This window comes from Bubalus kerabau, chromosome 4 (assembly GCF_029407905.1).
Source record: "Bubalus kerabau isolate K-KA32 ecotype Philippines breed swamp buffalo chromosome 4, PCC_UOA_SB_1v2, whole genome shotgun sequence".
NCBI classification, from domain to species: domain Eukaryota; kingdom Metazoa; phylum Chordata; class Mammalia; order Artiodactyla; family Bovidae; genus Bubalus; species Bubalus kerabau.
In genome coordinates, this window is record NC_073627.1 from 161,175,932 (window position 1) to 161,195,925 (window position 19,994).

Below are 19,994 nucleotides of genomic sequence, written 5' to 3' on the forward strand. Positions count from 1 at the left end.
CTGCTGTTTAACAGGACTTTTCAGGTGATGCTAGTGGTAAAGAACCCTCCTGCCAATGCAGGAGTTCTGAGACTGGGTTCGATCCCTGGGTGGGGAAGATCCCCAGGAGAGATCAAGGCAACCCACTCCAGTATTCTTGCCTGGAGAATCCCACGGACAGAAGAGCCTAGTGGGCTATAGTCCATGGGGTCGCAGATTTGGACACGACTGAAGCAACTTAGCATGCACGCTTAACTGCTTAGCAATGTTGTGATAGTTTCCAGTGAACTGTGAAGGGACTCAGCTGCATAGATACATGTATCAAAATGGTATGATTTGAATATGTCAAATTATCAAAATTATTTGGGTAGAAGAAATACATGGTACCCAAAATAATGAAAATAAAAATTTCACTTGGACAAACACACACATGTATGTGAGTGTTCACATATATAATCTTGAATCCTGATAACCCCCAAATTTTCTGCAATAAGGAAATATTTTACAACAGTAAAATTTATCAGGTGAAATGACTCCTATATAATTGTATCTTAGACAGTTATTGAGAATAATAGCTTTATGACATACAGTGACTTGGTGTTACAAAATTATAAATCATTTGATCATTTTATTTGGCAAATAGAGAATATACTCATAATTGGTTGAGGGGTTAGAAATCAATTTATTTAAAATTAGGTAGAACTGATAATTTTCTAGAATGAAAGACAACCTCTTTTAAAGAATAACATCTCTAGATAGATAGTCTGTGCTTTGTGATTTTTAAAAGCATGGACTACTATATTTGGCTTTTATGCGAGACAGCAAAAGAGACACAGATATGAACAGACTTTTGGATTCTGTGAGAGAAGGTGAGGGTGGGATGATTTGAGAGAATAGCATTGAAACATGTATATTACTGTATGTGAAGTAGATCTCCAGTCCAAGTTCAATGCATGAAACAAGGCACTCAAAGCCAGTGCACTGGGACAACCCCGAGAGATGGGATGGGGAGGGAGGTGGCAGGGGGGTTCAGGATGGAGGGCACATGTACACCCATGGCTGATTCATGTCAATGTATGGCACAAACCACTACAGTACTGTAAAGTAATTAGCCTCCAATTAAAATAAATAATTTTTTTTAAAAGGAGGGGTAGAAAAATGTATAATATCCAGAGAAGAGGCAGAAATTATACCAATGGAAAACCTTAATAACATCAGGAACCTCCAGAGGAGGACATCACTGACATGATCTTCCCCTCAGAGCTCTCATGTTGTGATTTGCAAATCACAGCCCTAGACCAGCATTGGCAGAAGGTGGTGCAGTTTACTGAAACAAGTCTGGGCAATGATGAGTGACATGAGCGTGTACAAAGAAAAGTGGCCAAGTAAAATTATTTCTTTTTCAATCTATGTCATCTATACACTGCTTAAAACTCTCATATAAATAGTTAGGAATAAGTTTTTCCTTAAAAATACTAAAAATTAAGTTATCATATGATCCAACAATCCTACTCCCAGGCATATATCCAGAAAATAGGAAAACTATTTTAAAAAGATACTTGCACTCCAATGTTCATAGCAGCATAATTTACAATAGCCAAGATATGGAAGCTGCCTGAATGTTCACTGATAGATGAATGGATAAAGAAGATGTGGTAAATATACATAATGGAATATACTCAGCCATAAAAAAGAATGAAATGATGCCATTTGCAGCAATATGGACAGACCTAAAGATGATCATACTAAGTGAAGTAAGTCAGAGAAGATCAATATTTTAGGAAATCACTTATATGAGGAATATTAAAAAAAAGTGATACAACAAATTTACAAAACAGCAGTAGCTCACAGACATAGAAAACAAACTATGGTTACCAAACGAAAAGAGGGACTGGTAAATCAGGAGTTTGGGATTAACTTACACACACTACTATATAGAAAATAAATCAATGACAAAGACCTACTGTATAGCACAGGAAACTGTATTCAATATCTTATAATAACCTCTAATGGAAATTAATCTATAAAAGCATATATATATATATATATATATATATATATATATATATATATATCACTTTGCTGTACACCAGACCCTAACACAACATTGTAAATCGATGATACCTCTGTTAAAAAAAAAAAAAGGTAGGAGTAGGATATTAAAACAGTGTGTAAACACAGATATTTACTCACACCAGCTTGGATGTTCCAAAGATTATTTTTATCTGTTTTCCATAACTTAACTCATCTTTAACTGTAGCCACTATTAATCCTGGTAATTTTAGGACCAGAGTATAAGACCCAGAAGGAGGCAAGAATCTCACCAACAAAAGACCTTAGAACCATGAAGCATTTCTGCAGTTAAGGTTTAAACAATCTCTTTTCTTGTGAAGAGGGTAAATATTAAGTCAATCCAAAGCACAAACTATCTACTGTGATTACTCACACTTCTATATAGGAGGGGAGGAGGAGGCACGACTACACGTGTTGTTATGGAGGTATCTGTTTCTGTTGTGTTTGGGCATCTAGTTGTTTTGGTTTATCATCTTTATCTCTGGCACTTGATTTTATTTTTTTAAACTATCATTTGAAGATAATGAAACTGGCAATTCCTGGTATACTGACCAATGCCAGTATCATTGCCCAGGCCTGCCTTTGCTTTGCTTTATAGGGTCTACATAGCTGCACCTGATCATCTCAGCCACAGGATTCTAGATCCATCTTCTTCTCAGCTTTTCTGTACCTCCCTCATGATGCTTGGATTTTCCTCTTGGATATTCTAACTCCTGAAGAAGGCAATGGCACCCCACTCTAGTACTCCTGCCTGGAAAATCCCAGGGACGGAGGAGCCTGGTGGGCTGCAGTCCATGGGGTCACGAAGAGTTGGACATGACTGAGCGACTTCACTTTCACTTTTCACTTTCATGCCTTGGAGAAGGAAATGGCAACCAACTCCAGTGTTCTTGCCTGGAGAATCCCAGGGACAGTGGAGTCTGGTGGGCTGCCATCTATGGGGTTGCACAGAGTCGGACACGACTGAAGTGACTTAGCAAATTCTAACTCCTCTTATAATCTATGAGCACTTTATAATGCTAACTCAGTCCATGAATCTAAACAACTCTCTGACCTTACTGTCTATTACTATCTTATAGTATTGGATGAGTTGCAATATGGGATGAAGGGCTTTTCTGAAAGATTGACAATCCCTTTCCCAGGATATGTCTCAGGGAAGCTGATCCCTTTCCCCAACCACTCCATAACCCATGCTACCTGGGCCAAGGTCTTGTGTAGTAAGAGCTGAATTACTTAATGTTTCTTCACTTCCTTTTATCATAAACATAAATTTTAAAAATTTACATCATAATAAAGATTATAAGACTATACTACCAGATTTTTATTAGCAATCACTTTTATACCTCCTCCTTATCATTTGCATATGCTATATTTGTATTTCTTATATATGAAATAGACAAGAAAAACAAATATAGCATCAGTCCCAAAGAACTGATGCTTTTGAACTGTGAAGTTGGAGAAGACTCTTGAGAGTCCCTTGGACTGCAAGGAGATCAAACTAGTCCATCATAAAGGAAATCGGTCCTGAATATTCATTGGGAGGACTGATGCTGAAGCTCCAATACTTTGGCCACTTGATACTAAGAGCCAACTCTTTGGAAAAGACCCTGATGCTGGGAAAGATTGAAGACAGGAGAAGGGGATGACAGAGGATAAGATGGTTGGATGGCATCACTGACTCAATGAATGTGAGTTTGAGCAAGCTCTGGGAGATAGTGAAGGACAGGGAGGCCTGTCATGCTGCAGTCCATGGGGTTGCAAACAGTCGGACAGAACTGAGTGACTGAACAACAACAATACAAAATAGTATACAAACTATTTTATATCAAATATTACATTTAAAATAATATTTATACTTCATAAAATATAGATGATATCTGAACATCCACTTATAAGAGGGACATTATAAGAAAAAAAAAACTAGAGAATAAAGGTCAAAAAGTATTCAGGGAGAGTGAATAAAATTTTCAGTATTATAAAATGAGAAAATTTGATGCTATCCCACTCTGTTTAATGAGCTATATTGATGGAATTTTACCTATACTGTCTTAGCATGAGAAAACATCCCACCTACCAATATGTTATTTTCTCCCCTCTGTTGGCCATATTGTGATTTTTATTAGGTTACATTTGTACGACACATCCAGGATAAATCTGAGAATAAAAGACAAAAGAATTTAATGTGGTTATTTATGGAACATAATCAAGAGCTTGCTGAAACTGAAAAGATAAACAGTATATTCATAACATCTAGAACAGCTACATATTTCATGTACCAAAAATTGTCTCTCACAAATCAGTTTACGTGTGAAGGGTAGCTGCAAAGCTAAATTATAAAGCTAAACAGAACTCCAAATGCCCCATTGATCACCAAATTAACACCAGATTCAATTTCCCCCAAAAGTTGTAATTCACTTTAATGCATTTAATTTCTGTCTTTTATCCATTATCAATTACTTCTAGTAAACCTGCCTTCACAAATGAGGAAGGCTGTGCCTTAATTCTACTAAGTAGCAGCAGAAAAGCACACACATTATATGTGTCTACAAACTAAAGCAGAGATTTTGATTGTTATTGTGATTGTGAGACAAATCCAGATACACTACAAAACAGAACAAATTAAAGCTCATGGGCTTCCCTGGTAACTTAGCTGGTAAAGAATCTGCCTGCAATGCAGGAGACCCTCGTTTGATTCCTGGGTTGGGAAGTTCCCCTGCAGAAGGGATAGACTACCCACTCCAGTATTCTTGGGCTTCCCTGGTGGCTCAGTGGATAAAGAACCCACCTGCAATGCAGGAGACCTGGGTCTGATCCCTGGGTTGGGACGATCCCCTGGAGGAGGGCATGGCAACCCATTCCAGTATTCTTGCCTAGAGAATCCCCACGGACAAAGGAGCCTGGTGGGTTACAGTTCATGGGGTTACAAAGAGTCAGACACAACTGAGTGACTAAGCATAGCACAACAAAGCTCCTCATAACTGAGTAGACATAGTTTTTCATTCTTCTATGACCTTGGAAAATATCTGCAAAGTGTATACATTATCTTGCAAAGGGGAACAATATCATCTATGGGTTGAGGAAGAAGAGGACTGATGTCATGAGATACTGGTCTGGCTATATCAGCAGTTAGCTTTTGGACACAACCTAGATGCAGCTTATTTTGATAAATAGCATGGTAAGGATGCGAACTAAATACTATTATGAACATCTGTTTCTTCAAGGATATTCTAAAATGCCACCTTTGAGAAATGACTGTTAGGTTGCAGTGTTTGAAAAGCCGATAGTTTTTTTTAAAATGTATACTTTGAGCAAATACAGCAGTTCAGGCAAGACAGTGGACTCAGCTAATATGAAATACCTTGCTACCAAAACTTAGAAATAAAGTGGATAAAATATAATTTTAAAAGAGATGAATAGCTGAGTTCAAAAGGAAAAAATAGGGGTGGGGTAGGGAAGTCATTAATTGCTAAAAAATAAGAGGAATTGAAAATGTATTAAATACATGAGCTGAAATGGTAGTTTTCCTGGGCACAGGACCTGCTTATTAATGCCTCTGTGGGGTCAGGAGAGGCTTTGGGTCCAGCCAGGTGAGTAGTTGAAATTTCATTCTAATATGATTGAAAAGCCAGGTAATATGGGATTTTAGAGAAAGGTTTGTTAACTCCAAGAGATACCATATATATCCAGTGACTTTTGTGTACAAAGAATTCAGAGAGGAAATGACATGAAACTGACCTTTGTCAGATTAAACAAGACATCTATAAGAAAATAAAGAGAACAAGACATTCCTAGGAAAGGAAAATTCTACCCATACACAAAGAAACATCAATCAATTGCCCAAAGGGAAACTCAAGACAGAGAATCTCTAAGGCAGTAATGGTTCTGACATTCTGGGGAAGTATGCCATAAGACTGAAATTGTGAGTCTGTGAAAACTGTGAGGCTTCTGCCATTTTTTTCTACTCCACCAAATTAAACAATTAAATACTTCCTTATCATTTCAAACAAATAGAAAATTTCCATGCAGGGGATTAATTTTTTTTTTTTTTTTTTGCTTTCCCAAAGTGCTTTTGCTTGTGTTTTTTATGTGCCATAGTAAACTTCTGTTATGCAGATGACACCAGCCTTATGGCAGAAAGTGAAGAAATAAAGAGCCTCTTGATGAAAGTGAAAGAGAAGAGTGAAAAAGTTGGCTTAAAGCTCAACATTCAGAAAACAAAGATCATGGCATCCAGTCCCATCACTGCATGGCAAATAGATGGAGAAAAGGTGGAAACAGTGGCAGACTTTATTTTTGTGGGGCTTCAAAATCACTGCAGATGGTGACTGCAGCCATGAAATAACAAGACGGTTACTCCTTGGAAGAAAAGTTATGACCAACTTGCTGCTGCTAAGTCACTTCAGTCGTGTCCAACTCTGTGTGACCCCATAGACGGCAGCCACCAGGCTCCCCCGTCCCTGGGATTCTCCAGGCAAGAACACTGGAGTGGGTTGCCATTTCAATTTCCAATGCATGAAAGTGAAAAGTGAAAGTGAAATCACTCAGTCGTGTCCGACTCTTCGTGACCCCATGGACTGCAGCCCACCAAGCTCCTCCATCCATGGGATTTTCCAGGCAAAGTACTGGAGTGGGGTGCCATTGACCAACCTAGACAGCATACTAAAAAGCAGAGACATTACTTTGCCAACAAAGGTCCCTCTAGTCAAAGCTATGGTTTTTCCAGTAGTCATGTATGGATGTGAGAGTTGGACTATAAAGAAAGCTGAGTGCTGAAGAATTGATGCTTTTGAACTATGGGTGTTGGAGAATACTGTTGAGAGTCCCTTGGACTGCAAGGAAATCCAACCAGTGCATCCTAAAGGAAATCAGTCCTGGATATTCATTGGAAGGACTGATGTTGAAGCTGAAACTCCAATACTTTGGCCACCGGATGTGAAGAACTGACTCATTTGAAAGCACCCTGCTGCTGGGAAAGATTGAAGGTGAGAGGAGAAGGGGAGGACAGAGGATGAGATGGTTGGATGCCATCACCATCTCAATGGACATGAGTTTGGGTAAATCCAGGAGTTAGTGATGGACAGGGAGGCCTGGTGTGCTACAGTCCATGAGGTATCAAAGAGTTGGACACAACTGAGTGACTGAACTGAACTGATAGTAAACTTCACATCTAACACAACCTTTCATCCTCATGTTAGCCCTGTGATGAAATACCTTATCCAATCTGAAAACTATGGCTCTACTCACAGTGATTTGGTATTATTTTCAGCTCTCTGCTGATATCTGATGGATATTTCAGTTTTAGGATATAACTATTTCTTCCTGATACCTGATGAAATATGTTATTGATGTCTTATTAAGAAGGAAATAATAGAGTCTTATCTCTATCAGCTGTATCAGCCGAGACATGCCCCCCATGAACAGTTTGACCTTACAAGAAGGCAAAACAAACATCTATTGAAAATCTCCTCAGAGCCATGTGTGTCATCATCAAACTCTACATCTGGAGGGAACATTCTGCAGAAGAAATGCAATGGATTAGTGTTTTGGCCAAGTGTAAATAAATATTACTAGCCTGAAGTCATTAAAAATATTAATAATTCAAACTTGTTATTCTTATCCCAATCTTCACATTCAAGACCTTCATACATAACAATCACAATTACATTTTAACAAATGTGTCCAGGTATTCACAAAAAGAAGCCTACTTTTTCATCAACAGACTATTAAAAATTAAAATTGACATCCACTATGGTATTTTTCTGTAGAAGGCAATGGCAACCCACTCCAGTACTCGTGCCTGGAAAATCCCATGGATGGAGGAGCCTGGTAGGTTGCAGTCCATGGGGTCGCTAAGAGTCGGACACGACTGAGCGACTTCCCTTTCACTTTTCACTTTTCACTTTCATGCATTGGAGAAGGAAATGGCAACCCACTCCAGTGTTGGGAACCCAGTCCAGTGGAGAATCCCAGGGACGGGGGAGGCTGGTGGCTGCCGTCTATGGGGTCACACAGAGTCGGACATGACTGAAGTGACTTAGCAGCAGCAGCAGCATGGTATTTTTCTCCTATTCTAGTTTCAGTTACTTCTTCTACTTCACTGATCACATTTCTTTCTAGTAGGAATAATAACTAATATATGTTGAGAACTGTCAAGCAAATGTTGTTGTTGTTTAGTTCCTAAATTGTGTCTGACTCTTTTGTGACCCCATGGATAGTAGCCTGCCAGGCTCCTCTGTCCATGGGATTTCCCAGTCAAGAATAGTGGAGTGAGTTGCAATTTCCTTTTCCAGGGAACCTTCCCGACCCAGGGATTGAACCTGTGTCTTCTGCACTGCAGGCAGATTCTTTACCACTGAGTCACCTGCAAGGCCAAATAAATATTCATATTCTATTTTCAGGTGAAACACTTAAGTTTCATGGCCACAGCCACTGATTCTTAAGGAAAATGTTGAGTTTTGAAAGGCTTTCTCACTTCAAATAGCACTACAAAACACAAAATTTGGAAGTCATAAAAATGTAAACATTAATTGCTGTTTCACCATTACCTTATGCAGAAACAGAGGAAAAAAGAGAAATAAAATTATAGTGTATATAAAGTACACAATATGATAATTTAATATACATATACTTTACAAAAGGAGTTCCTCCATCAAGTTAATTAATACATCCATCATCTCATACATTTACCTTTTTTTGTTACTACTGTCTTAGCAAATTCCAATTATATAATATAGTATTAGTAATTATAGTCACCATCTTACACATTAGATCCTCAGAAGTTAGTCATATGATAACTATAATTTGTATACTCTTACCAGTCTTTCCTTATTTCCTCTACCTCCATTCCACTCTGTTTCTATGACTTTGACTTTTTCCTTTGAGATTCCACATATAAGTGATACTATCCCCAGTAGCTCAGCCGGTAAAGAATCTGCCTGCAATGCAGGAGACCACAGTTTGAATCCTGGGTCAGAAAGATCTCCTGGAGAAGGGATAGGCTACCCACCCCAGTATTCTTGGGCTTCTCTGGTGGCTCAGTTGATAAAGAATCTGCCTGCAATGTGGGAGACCTGGGTTTGATCCCAAGATTGAGAAGATGCCCTGGAGAAGGGAAAGGCTACCCACTCCAGTATTCTGGCCTGGAAAATTCCATGGACAGAGGACCTGGCAGGCTATAGCCCATTGGGTTGGAAAGAGCTGGACATGACTGAGCAATTTTCACTTTTTTTCATGCAATATTAGTCTTTCTCTGCCTGCCTTATTTCACTTAGCAAAATGCCCCTGTTTCATTAATGTTGTCACAAATGACAGGATTTATGTCTTTCATGTTTTCTTCATCTATTCATTGACTGAGGACCACTCAAGTGGTTTTCATATCTTGTGCTAAGTCGCTTCAGTTGTGTCTGACTCTTTGCAACCCCATGGAATCTGTCCATGGCATTCTCCAGACAAGAATACTGGAGTGGGTTTCCATTCCCTTCTCCAGTTCATCTTCCTGATCCAGGGATCAAACCTGTTTCTCTTACATCTCCTGCATTGACAAGCGGGTTCTTTACCACTAACACCGCTACTGTGAATAATGCTGCAGTAAACTTGAATGTAAGTATCTCTTTGATAGCTTGTTTTCATTTCTATTGGGTATATACCGAGAAGTAAAATTTCATATGATAGTTCTATTTTTAATTTAAATCTGAATTTGGCAATAAGGAGTTCATGGTCTGAGCCACAGTCAGCTCTTGGTCTTGTTTTTGCTGACTGTATAGAGCTTCTCCATCTTTGGCTGCAAAGAATATAATCAATCTGATCTCGGTGTTGACCATCTGGTGATGTCCATGTGTAGAGTCTTCTCTTGTCTTGTTGGAAGAGGGTGTGTGTTATGATCAGTGCATTCTCTTGGCAAAACTCTATTAGTCTTTGCCCTGCTTCATTCCGTATTCCAAGGCCAAATTTGCCTGTTACTCCAGGTGTTTCTTGACTTCCTACTTTTGCATTCCAGTCCCCTATAATGAAAAGGACATCTTTTTGGGGTGTTAGTTCTAAAAGGTCTTGTAGGTCTTCATAGAACCGTTCAACTTCAGCTTTTTCAGCATTACTGGTTGAGGCATAGACTTGGATTACTGTGATATTGAATGGTTTGCCTTGGAAACGAACAGAGATCATTCTGTCGTTTTTGAGATTGCATCCAAGTACTGCATTTCGGACTCTTTTGTTGACCATGATGGCCACTCCATTTCTTCTGAGGGATTCCTGCCCGCAATAGTAGATATAATGGTCATCTGAGTTAAATTCACCCATTCCAGTCCATTTAAGTTCGCTGATTCCTAGAATGTCGACATTCACTCTTGCCATCTCTTGTTTGACCACTTCCAGTTTGCCTTGATTCATGGACCTGACATTCTAGGTTCCGATGCAATATTGCTCTTTACAGCCTCGGACCTTGCTTCTATCACCAGTCACATCCACAGCTGGGTGTTCTTTTTGCTTTGGCTCCATCCCTTCATTCTTTCTGGAGTTATTTCTCCACTGATCTCCAGTAGCATATTGGGCACCTACTGACCTAGGGAGTTCCTCTTTCAGTATCCTATCATTTTGCCTTTTCATACTGTTCATGGGATTCTCAAGGCAAGAATACTGAAGTGGTTTGCCATTCCCTTCTCCAGTGGACCACATTCTGTCAGATCTCTCCACCATGACCCATCCATATTGGGTTGCCCCACAGGCATGGCTTAGTTTCATTGAGTTAGACAAGGCTGTGGTCCTAGTGTGATTAGATTGACTAGTTTTCTGTGAGTATGGTTTCAGTGTGTCTGTCCTCTGATGCCCTCTTGCAACACCTACCATCTTACTTGGGTTTCTCTTACCTTGGGCGTGGGGTATCTCTTCATGGCTGCTCCAGCAAAGCGCAGCCATTGCTCCTTACCTTGGACGAGGGGTATCTCCTCACCGCAGCCCTTCCTGACCTTCAATGTGAGATAGCTCCTCTAGGCTCTCCTGTGCCTGCACAGCCACGGCTCCTTGGACTTGGGGTTGGTCCTCCCGGCCACTGCCCTTGGCCTGGGCTCTTGGGGCGTGGGGTATCTCCTCCCAGCCGCCGCTGCCCCTGACCTCGGACGCCAGGTAATTCCTCTTGTCGCCGCCCCTGACCTCAGACGCTGGGTATATTTTCTGGGCTGCCCCCCCGACCTCGGACACAGGGTAGCTCCTTTCGGCCATTCCTGTGCCGTCACAGTCTAGTACTCTCGGTCACTGCCCCTGACCTCGGACGTGGGGTAACTCCTCTTGGCCGCCGCCCTTCTCGCATGGGGTCCTCCCAGCTTCTGCCCCTGACCTCCAACGTGGGGTGGATCCTCTCGGCCGCGCTTTAGCGCGCCCGTCGCAGCCGCCTGCGGGCTAATGCGCTTTATATTGTCACCCTGTTTAACTTATATGCAGAGTACATCATGAGAAACGCTGGGCTGGAAGAAACACAGGCTGGAATCAAGATTGCCGGGAGAAATATCAATAACCTCAGATATGCAGATGACACCACCCTTATGGCAGAAAGTGAAGAGGAACTCAAAAGCCTCTTGATGAAAGTGAAAGTGGAGAGTGAAAAAGTTGGCTTAAAGTTCAACATTCAGAAAACGAAGACCACGGCATCCGGTCGCATCACTTCATGGCAAATAGATGGGGAAACAGTGGAAACAGTGTCAGACTTTATTTTTCTGGGCTCCAAAATCACTACAGATGGTGACTGCAGCCATGAAATTAAAAGACGCTTGCAAAAGACACTTACTCCTTGGAAGGAAAGTTATGACCAACCTAGATAGCATATTCAAAAGCAGAGACATTACTTTGCCAACAAAGGTCCATCTAGAGGAGGCTATGGTTTTTCCTGTGGTCATGTATGGATGTGAGAGTCAGACTGTGAAGAAGGCTGAGCGCCAAAGAATTGATGCTTTTGAACTGTGGTGTTGGAGAAGACTAGTCCCTTGGACTGCAAGGAGATCCAACCAGTCCATTCTGAAGGAGATCAGCCCTGGGATTTCTTTGGAAGGAATGATGCTAAAGCTGAAACTCCAGTACTTTGGCCACCTCATGCGAAGAGTTGACTGGTTGGAAGACTCTGATGCTGGGAGGGATTGGGGGCAAGAGGAGAAGGGGACGACAGAGGATGAGATGGCTGGATGGCATCACTGACTCGATGGAAGTGAGTCTCAGTGAACTCTGGGAGTTGGTGATGGACAGGGAGGCCTGGCGTGCTGCAATTCATGGGGTCGCAAAGAGTCGGACACGACTGAGCGACTGATCTGATCTGTTTTTTAATTTTTTGAGGACTCTCCATACTGTTTTCCATAGTGACTGCACCAATTTACATTCTCATCAACAGTGTACAAGGGTTTCCTTTTTTCTACATCCTCGCCATTTGTTCTTGATTTTTAGATAAACATACTAATAGGTATGATATCTCATTGTGGTTTTGATTTATATCTCCTTGATGATTAGTGATGTTGAGTACCTTTTCATGTATCTATTTATTTAGACATTCATATGTCTATTTAGGTCTTTTGTCCATTTAAAAATTGAGTCATTTTGCTTTTTGCTATTGAGTTATATGAGTTTGCCGTATATTTTAGATATTATGCCCCTTTCAAATATATGGTTTGCAAACATTTTCTCCCACTCTATAAACTGCCTTTTTATTTTGCTGATGGTTTCCTTTGCTGTGCAGGATATTTTAGTTTGGTATAGTTCCACTTTTTAAATTTTGCTTTTGTTGCCTTTGCTTTTAGTCCAAGACCGGTGTCAAGGAGCTTGCCCCATGTGTTTTCTTCTAGGAGTTTTATAGTTTCAGCTGTTGTGCCTAAATCATTAATCTATTTAATCCAGTTGATCTGATTTTTGTGTACAGGGGTCCAGTTTCATTCTTTAGCATGAGTATCCAGTTTTCCCAAAACTGTTTATTGAAGAGGCTATTCTTCCCCCTTGTAGAATCCTTGGCTCTCTAGTCAAATATTAGTTGAACTTATATACATTGCTTCATTTGTGGGATCTCTATTCTGTCCCATTTGTCTATATGTCTGTCTTTATGCAAGTACTTTGTTGTTTGATTACTATAACTTTGTAGTATGTTTTGAAATTAAGTAGTGTGATGCCTCAAGGTAATAGTTACTAGAAGGTTGAGCAACCTTGGGCTTCCCTGGTGGCTCAGAGGTTAAAGCGTCTGCCTGCAATGCGGGAGACCTGGGTTCGATCCCTGGGTCAGGAACATCCCCTGGAGAAGGAAATGGCAACCCACTATAGTACTCTTGCCTGGAGAATCCCATGGGCAGAGGAGCCTGGTGGGCTACAGTCGGACACGACTGAGCGACTTCACTTTCACTTTCTGAGCAACCTTATCATACAAAAATAGAAAGAGTAAACCTCTATCAAGTGTTTTGTATATGCAAGCCACTATATAAAGCTCTATTTACATGTGCCATGCCTTTTCATCTTTTCAAGAACTCTGGGATATAGAATAAATTTTATCCCTGTTTTAGAAATGAGTAAACCTCATTTCAGCTAAAAAATTGTAGGAGGTAAATTCAAATCCAATTCTGTCTGATAACCAGAGTTTATGCTTTTAGCTACTTTAATTAATATAAAATCATAGCAGGTTTAGCACTAAGCATGATTTGAAAGTGTAATTTCTGTCCAGCATTAATTTTCATTCTCTCTTCTCTAGATTATTTATAAAGCCTTATTCTAATTGGCTATATTTAGATCATTTTGTGATCCATTTTCCAGTTTATGCTAATTTATGGCATCCAGCACAGGGACTGGTTTATATAAGTCTCAAAATAGAGTTAATTAATTCAGCCTGAGAACCTTTTCTAATTATTATTCAGTTTTTATGCATCTTTGGAGATAATAAAAAGAATTGTTTATTCAGCACCTACCATAGGATGGTGCTATGTTAGTTAAGATAACTAACATAACATGGGCTTTCCTGGTGGCTCAGATGGTAAAGAATCTGCCTGCAATGTTGGAGACCTGAGTTCAATTGCTGGGTTGGGACGATCCCCTGAAGGAGGGCATGGCAACCCAATCTAGTATTCTTGCCTGGAGCATCCCCATGGACAGAGGAGCCTGATGTGCTACAGTCCATGGGGTCACAAAGGGTTGGACATGACTGAGTGACTAAGCACAGCACAATACATCTTCATAAAGATATGAAGAGAATATATAACCACTGCCCTCGTAGTTTCATTCTATAACTGCTTGTCCATTGTGCTAGCCAGTAGTCACATGTGGCTACTGAACACTTGAAAAGTATCTAGTCCAAACTGAGACGTGATGTAAGTATAAAATACATCCTGAATTTCAAATATTTAGTCTGGAAAAATGTAAAACATCTTAATATTTTATTAATTACAAACTTAAAATATTTAATTAATATTACTCAATTAAATAGAACTATTATTAAGGTTGGGGTTCCCCAGTGGATCAGCAATAAAGAATCCACCCACAATGAAGGAGATGCAGGCTTGATCCTTTGGTCAGTTGAAAAGATCCCCTGGAGAAGGAAATAGCAACCCAATCCAGTATTCTTGCCTGGGAAATCTCACAGACAGAGGGAGCCTGGGGGCCTACAGTTCATAGGGTGGCAAAAGAGTCAGACACGAATTACTGACTAAAAACAACAACAATTTTTATCATTAAAATTAATTGTACTTGTTTCCTGTTTGCTTTTTTTGACACAACTAACAGAAAATGTAAAATTTCATAAATCACCTGCATTATGTTTTTTTTTACACAATCCTATTCTAGAGGACAGGAAGAGCATGTTAATGGGAAATTGTAGTAAAGTTTTAAGTTTCTATGATACAGGTATGCAAGGGTTATATGGAACCACAAAAAAGTGTTTCCAAATCAGAAAAGAGAATTCATTAAGACTGCCCATAGAAGGTAACATTTGCTTGCTTATCTTCTTGCTTTCTTTCTAGTTTACATTTGTCCCTAATTCATTAATACCAGTGTTAATGGAGGCTGTGATTTCCTTGTAGAGTATGAAACATTTGGAGTGCTCATGACTGCATTCACTAGCCACAATAGCAGGGCTTTTGATAAACCTCAGGGCTTTTGATAAACTTCACAGTCTTAGTGGGGAAAAACAAAGTCTAGATGAAGAACATCTTGAAATGTACTCCCAAATTATTTAGCCTTCTCTATAATTTTTGACCACTTCTTTGTATCTCATTATCAAATGTTTCCCATCATTTTTTTTTCAAAAATCTTTCTATTTAAGTATAAATATATACATAAAATTGAACAAATCATGAGACTATACTTGGCAAATTCTCACAAAGGAAATGTACTCTTATATCCAGCACCCAGATCAAGAAACAGAAAGCATCCAGTGTCTTAGAAGCTTCCATGTCCCTCCCAGTCCCTACACCACCCAAAGTCAACAGCCATGTTGACAATACCAGAGATTAGATTTGCCTGGTTTAAGCTCTGTATCATGAAATCATGCAATGTGTATAACACCCTTGTGTTGGCAGCGCTCCAGCATTAGAGACCAGTTACATCCCACTTCTGTCTAAAAAAAAAAGTGAACAATGAATAATCACCACATGTGTAAAAGAGAACAATATGAAAAAGAAAGAACGAGCAAACAAAGATCCTAAAAAGGTGGGGGGAGGGGGGGCGTGGGGGGGGAATTCAAGGGAAAAAATAACAAAAAAAGATTTACCTGTTTATTAGTTTCAACCAATATACATCTGGGGATACAGATAAATACATATAAGACTAAAATAATTGAAATTCTAAATATTTCATACAGAGATATTTGTGAGAAATTATAAAACAAGAAAAATAGTATAAAATTGGGATAGTCATAGAAAAGAAAAGCTGCTAAAAGACTGAAGCAAAATTACAGAAATGAGTATTTTAATAGAAAAACTAGAAAACACATTTAATAAAATATCCCAGCATGAAGCAAAAAGATAAAGTGATAGTTTATATTAGGTAAAAGATCTAGTATCCCACTAGTAGGATTCCTATAAGAAGAGAACAGGAAAAACTAAGATGAGGAAATGGCTGGAGCCATATTCCACAGTTGCCAAGACTTGGTAAACTTGGAAGGAAGAGCCATGGGGATAGGGTAGAAGTATAAGTAACACTATTTGAAGCCTTCCAGTCCTCTAAGGTGAGATAAGGTTGGTAACTTTCCACAAGCCAGCAGAGATCACAGAAAGCCTGGCTATCTGTTCTGCATGTTTCAAATGGACTGCTGCTCTGGGTGTGATGTGAGAGCAACACTTGTCCATGCTACACAGCAAATCATAGGCATTCTTTATGATGTGAGATCTCATTTCAGCTCTGGGTACAAGCTGCAAGTGACTCTTCCTGCTAAAAGTGTTTAAAACCATCCTCTTATCACAACAATGTACAACAAAACGGGCTGCTACACCACCAAAGACCAGTGGTGAGGGCAAGGGCTGATGGTTTCTACAAAACATCCTGGAGGAAAGGCATTCTTTTTCAGACTCAGATAAACAGTCAGAATGAAGCAACAACAAACCAAATAAAAAAACACTGTTCTAAACAAACACATAGGAAAAGCACTAAGAACTCATTTGGCTTCCCAAGTGGTGCAGTGGTAAAGAATCTGCCTGCCAATGCAGGAGACACAAGAGATGCAGGTTTTATCCCTGGCTCAGGAATATACCCTGGAGGAAGAAATGGCAACCCACTCCAGTATTCTTGCTTGAGAAATCCTATGAACAGAGGAGCCTGATGGGCTACAATCTGTGGGGCTGCAAAGAGTCAGATACCACTGAGCAACTAAGCACACACACAGAAACAATACAGATGATATTGGAGAAAATAAATTACTCATAACTCATATAATGTATTAAAACATCATACAAAACAAATAATGAGTGAAAGAGCTTCCTTTATTTTGCATTCATATCAACTACATTGATAATTGTTGTTTTAGACCAGTTTATGTTTTACTTTTATGTTGGAGTTTGAATTATATCTTGTGAACAATGTTTGTATTATTCTTCTTGCAGTTAGAATATGTAAAAATGAGAACTTTTAAATAACTTTAAAAGTTTAGCCTGGCTTTCCTGTTTTGGTAATTTGCAATAGAGAACGAACAGTGTTCACCATATCTAAAAACTGCACAGTTGGTTCAGAAGTCCTCTCTGCTTGGCTACCTATCAACTTTTTAGAGTTAACCCTAAATTTAAATTTCCTTCTATCTGCATCTATCACAAGATTCATTTTTGGAAAATTAAATAACTGGAGAAGATAAATATAAAAATCATTTTATTAATGGCCAAAATTATTAAATAATATGAATCTTGCTTGAAATATATTTTTTTTTAATCCAAATACTCTCTGTGTGCTGTAATCCAGCAATGGCATTCTTAAGAAATCTCACATTACTTAAAAATCACATGAAGAAAGCAATTGTTTCAGTGAAAGAAAGGTTAGGACTAGAGGGTTTCTAGGTTACAATTTCCAGTAGTTGCAAAGTAACACAGGTATGCAATGCAAATTTTATTTCCTAATTTTTCAATGCTATAGCTGATTCATGTTAGCAAAACTTGCAGGAGAAGTGTCTATATTTAGAGAAGCATCTAGGCACTCTTCCTCCTCATTTTCTTGGGCTCCATTCCTTTGACAGACAGCCAAGGAGGCCTGATCTGTCCTGCCTTTTACAAAGAACAAAATATACTCAATATGCTGGCAACATTCTAGGTATTAAATGCATATAAAACATTTCACTTTCTTGTCTCTATGAACTGAGACAGAACTAATAATAATAATAAAACAGTGGACAGTAAGACAATAAGAAGAAAAATAGTAAGAACAGTGGAGCTCTTGGCTTGAACTTTATTTCAGTCCATATTAGAACCCATTTGTCTTTCTTGTTTTGTTTGATAGACTGATAGAGCCAGTCCACCGAGAGTCTATTTGCTTGGGGAAGAATTAGTTACTAGGGGACTGGTTTCCATTAGAATGAATAACATTTATCACATTCATGTGATGGAATATGATTCCAGTAAGAATAAATGAAAATGACAAATATTAATATGGATAAATGTTAAAAATACAAAGTTGAACATTAATTTGGGTTCCTGGACCTAATTCTCCATACACCACAAAGCAATGCTGGGGAACCAGCTGGGTGTCCTACAATTTTAACTCAATTCTGACAGCCTCTATCTGCAGATAGCATCAGATTCCACAGGTTGAAGGCTCAGTCCCAAGATTGCCCTCTGCTTCACATGCCAGATTATTACTTGTACTTCTGACTGACTGGCTATAAATCAGAGGTTCCCATGACCCCTTCCTTGGGTTGGATGGAATTGCTAGAGCAGCTTATAGAACTCAAGAAGCCAATTTACTCACTAACTTACCAATTTATTACAAAGGATATCAAGGATATGAATCAACAACTAGATGAAGAGATACACAGGGCAAGTTATATGGGAAGGGACACAGACCTGCTATGCTCTCTCCAAGCATGCTGTCCTCCCAGCATCTCCACAAGTTCCCCAGGCTCGTTGAACCCTGTCCTTTGGGTTTTTCTGAAGGCTTCATTATCTAGGCATGACTGATTAAATTATTGACCCTAGCAATTGATAAAACTCCAGCCTCACTCCCCTCCCCAGAAATTAGGAGGAAGGGACTGAAAGGTCCAACCCTCTAATCACGTGGTTGGTTCCCCTGGCAACCAGCCCAGGTGGGATCCAAAAGTCACCTTATTAACATAACAAAAGACACCTTTGTTGTTCCCAGCACCTAGCAAATTCTGAGGGTTTTAGTTCTGTGTCAGGACTGGGACAAAAACCAAACATATTTCTTGGTATAAATCAGAACATCACAAACACAAAAGAGCATGTTGAAAAACTATAAAAGTATGATGCATGCCACTTGTTTAAAATTTTAAAATGCAAATGATTACATATGGTTTATGGATTTTTCTAAACAATAATATTACAAGATCAGGGCCTAAAAAGATATACATTCACTTCCAGAGAGTGGTTTTCTCTGAGCCACAAATGCAAGATTGGATAAGGAGAAGACATCAAATGTATCTATAATTATCCCATCCAGTAAAAAAATAAATAAATAAAGCTGGGGAAAAACAGAAGTTTTTTGTAAAATCACAGATTTAAAGCAGAATTTTCCCACAATGAGTCCTAATAATACTCGTTAGGTAGGCCTCTAAAAAATCCTGCAAAGCACAAAATTCCTATAAGAACCAATCAAGGTCATTTGGCTGCTTGGCACACTAGTTTAAAGGTCTAAAGTTAAAGCAAACATATTACAATTAAAACCCAACATATGAGAACCAAATTGTTCTTCACTCTTCTCAACAACCTCAAAACATGCAAAATACTCATCGCTAATAAGATCGAAAATTGAGGGGCAATTTAATATTATTGCAGAAGTGGATTAGATGAAATGTACCTGGAGTTGTTTGTGAATTTTAATAGAATTTAGAAATGAAAGAACTTTAGAAATGATCTAGTCCCCTGGTAATTCCTGTCACTTAGGGATCAGAAATGTGGTAATGGAGACAGGGGTGGAAAAGAAGTGATTTTCCAATTACCTATGAAAATTCAGAATTTCTACTTGTTTTGAATTTGTCTGAAATCATACTAATTCTGTGTGGTAACACTGATTAACTTGCGCTGATTGGAAGTGTTGATTGTCCGATCTATTTGTATTTGAGTAACAAACTTCAAGAAAATGAATAATTCTATAATAAAAAACAGTGCTCACAGCAAACATTATCCTCAATGGTGAAAAATTGAAAGCATTTCCTCTAAAGTCAGGAACAAGACAAGGGTGCCCACTTTCACCATTACTATTCAACATAGTTTTGGAAGTTGTGGCCACAGCAATCAGAACAGAAAAAGAAATAAAAGGAATCCAAATTGGAAAGAAGAAGTAAA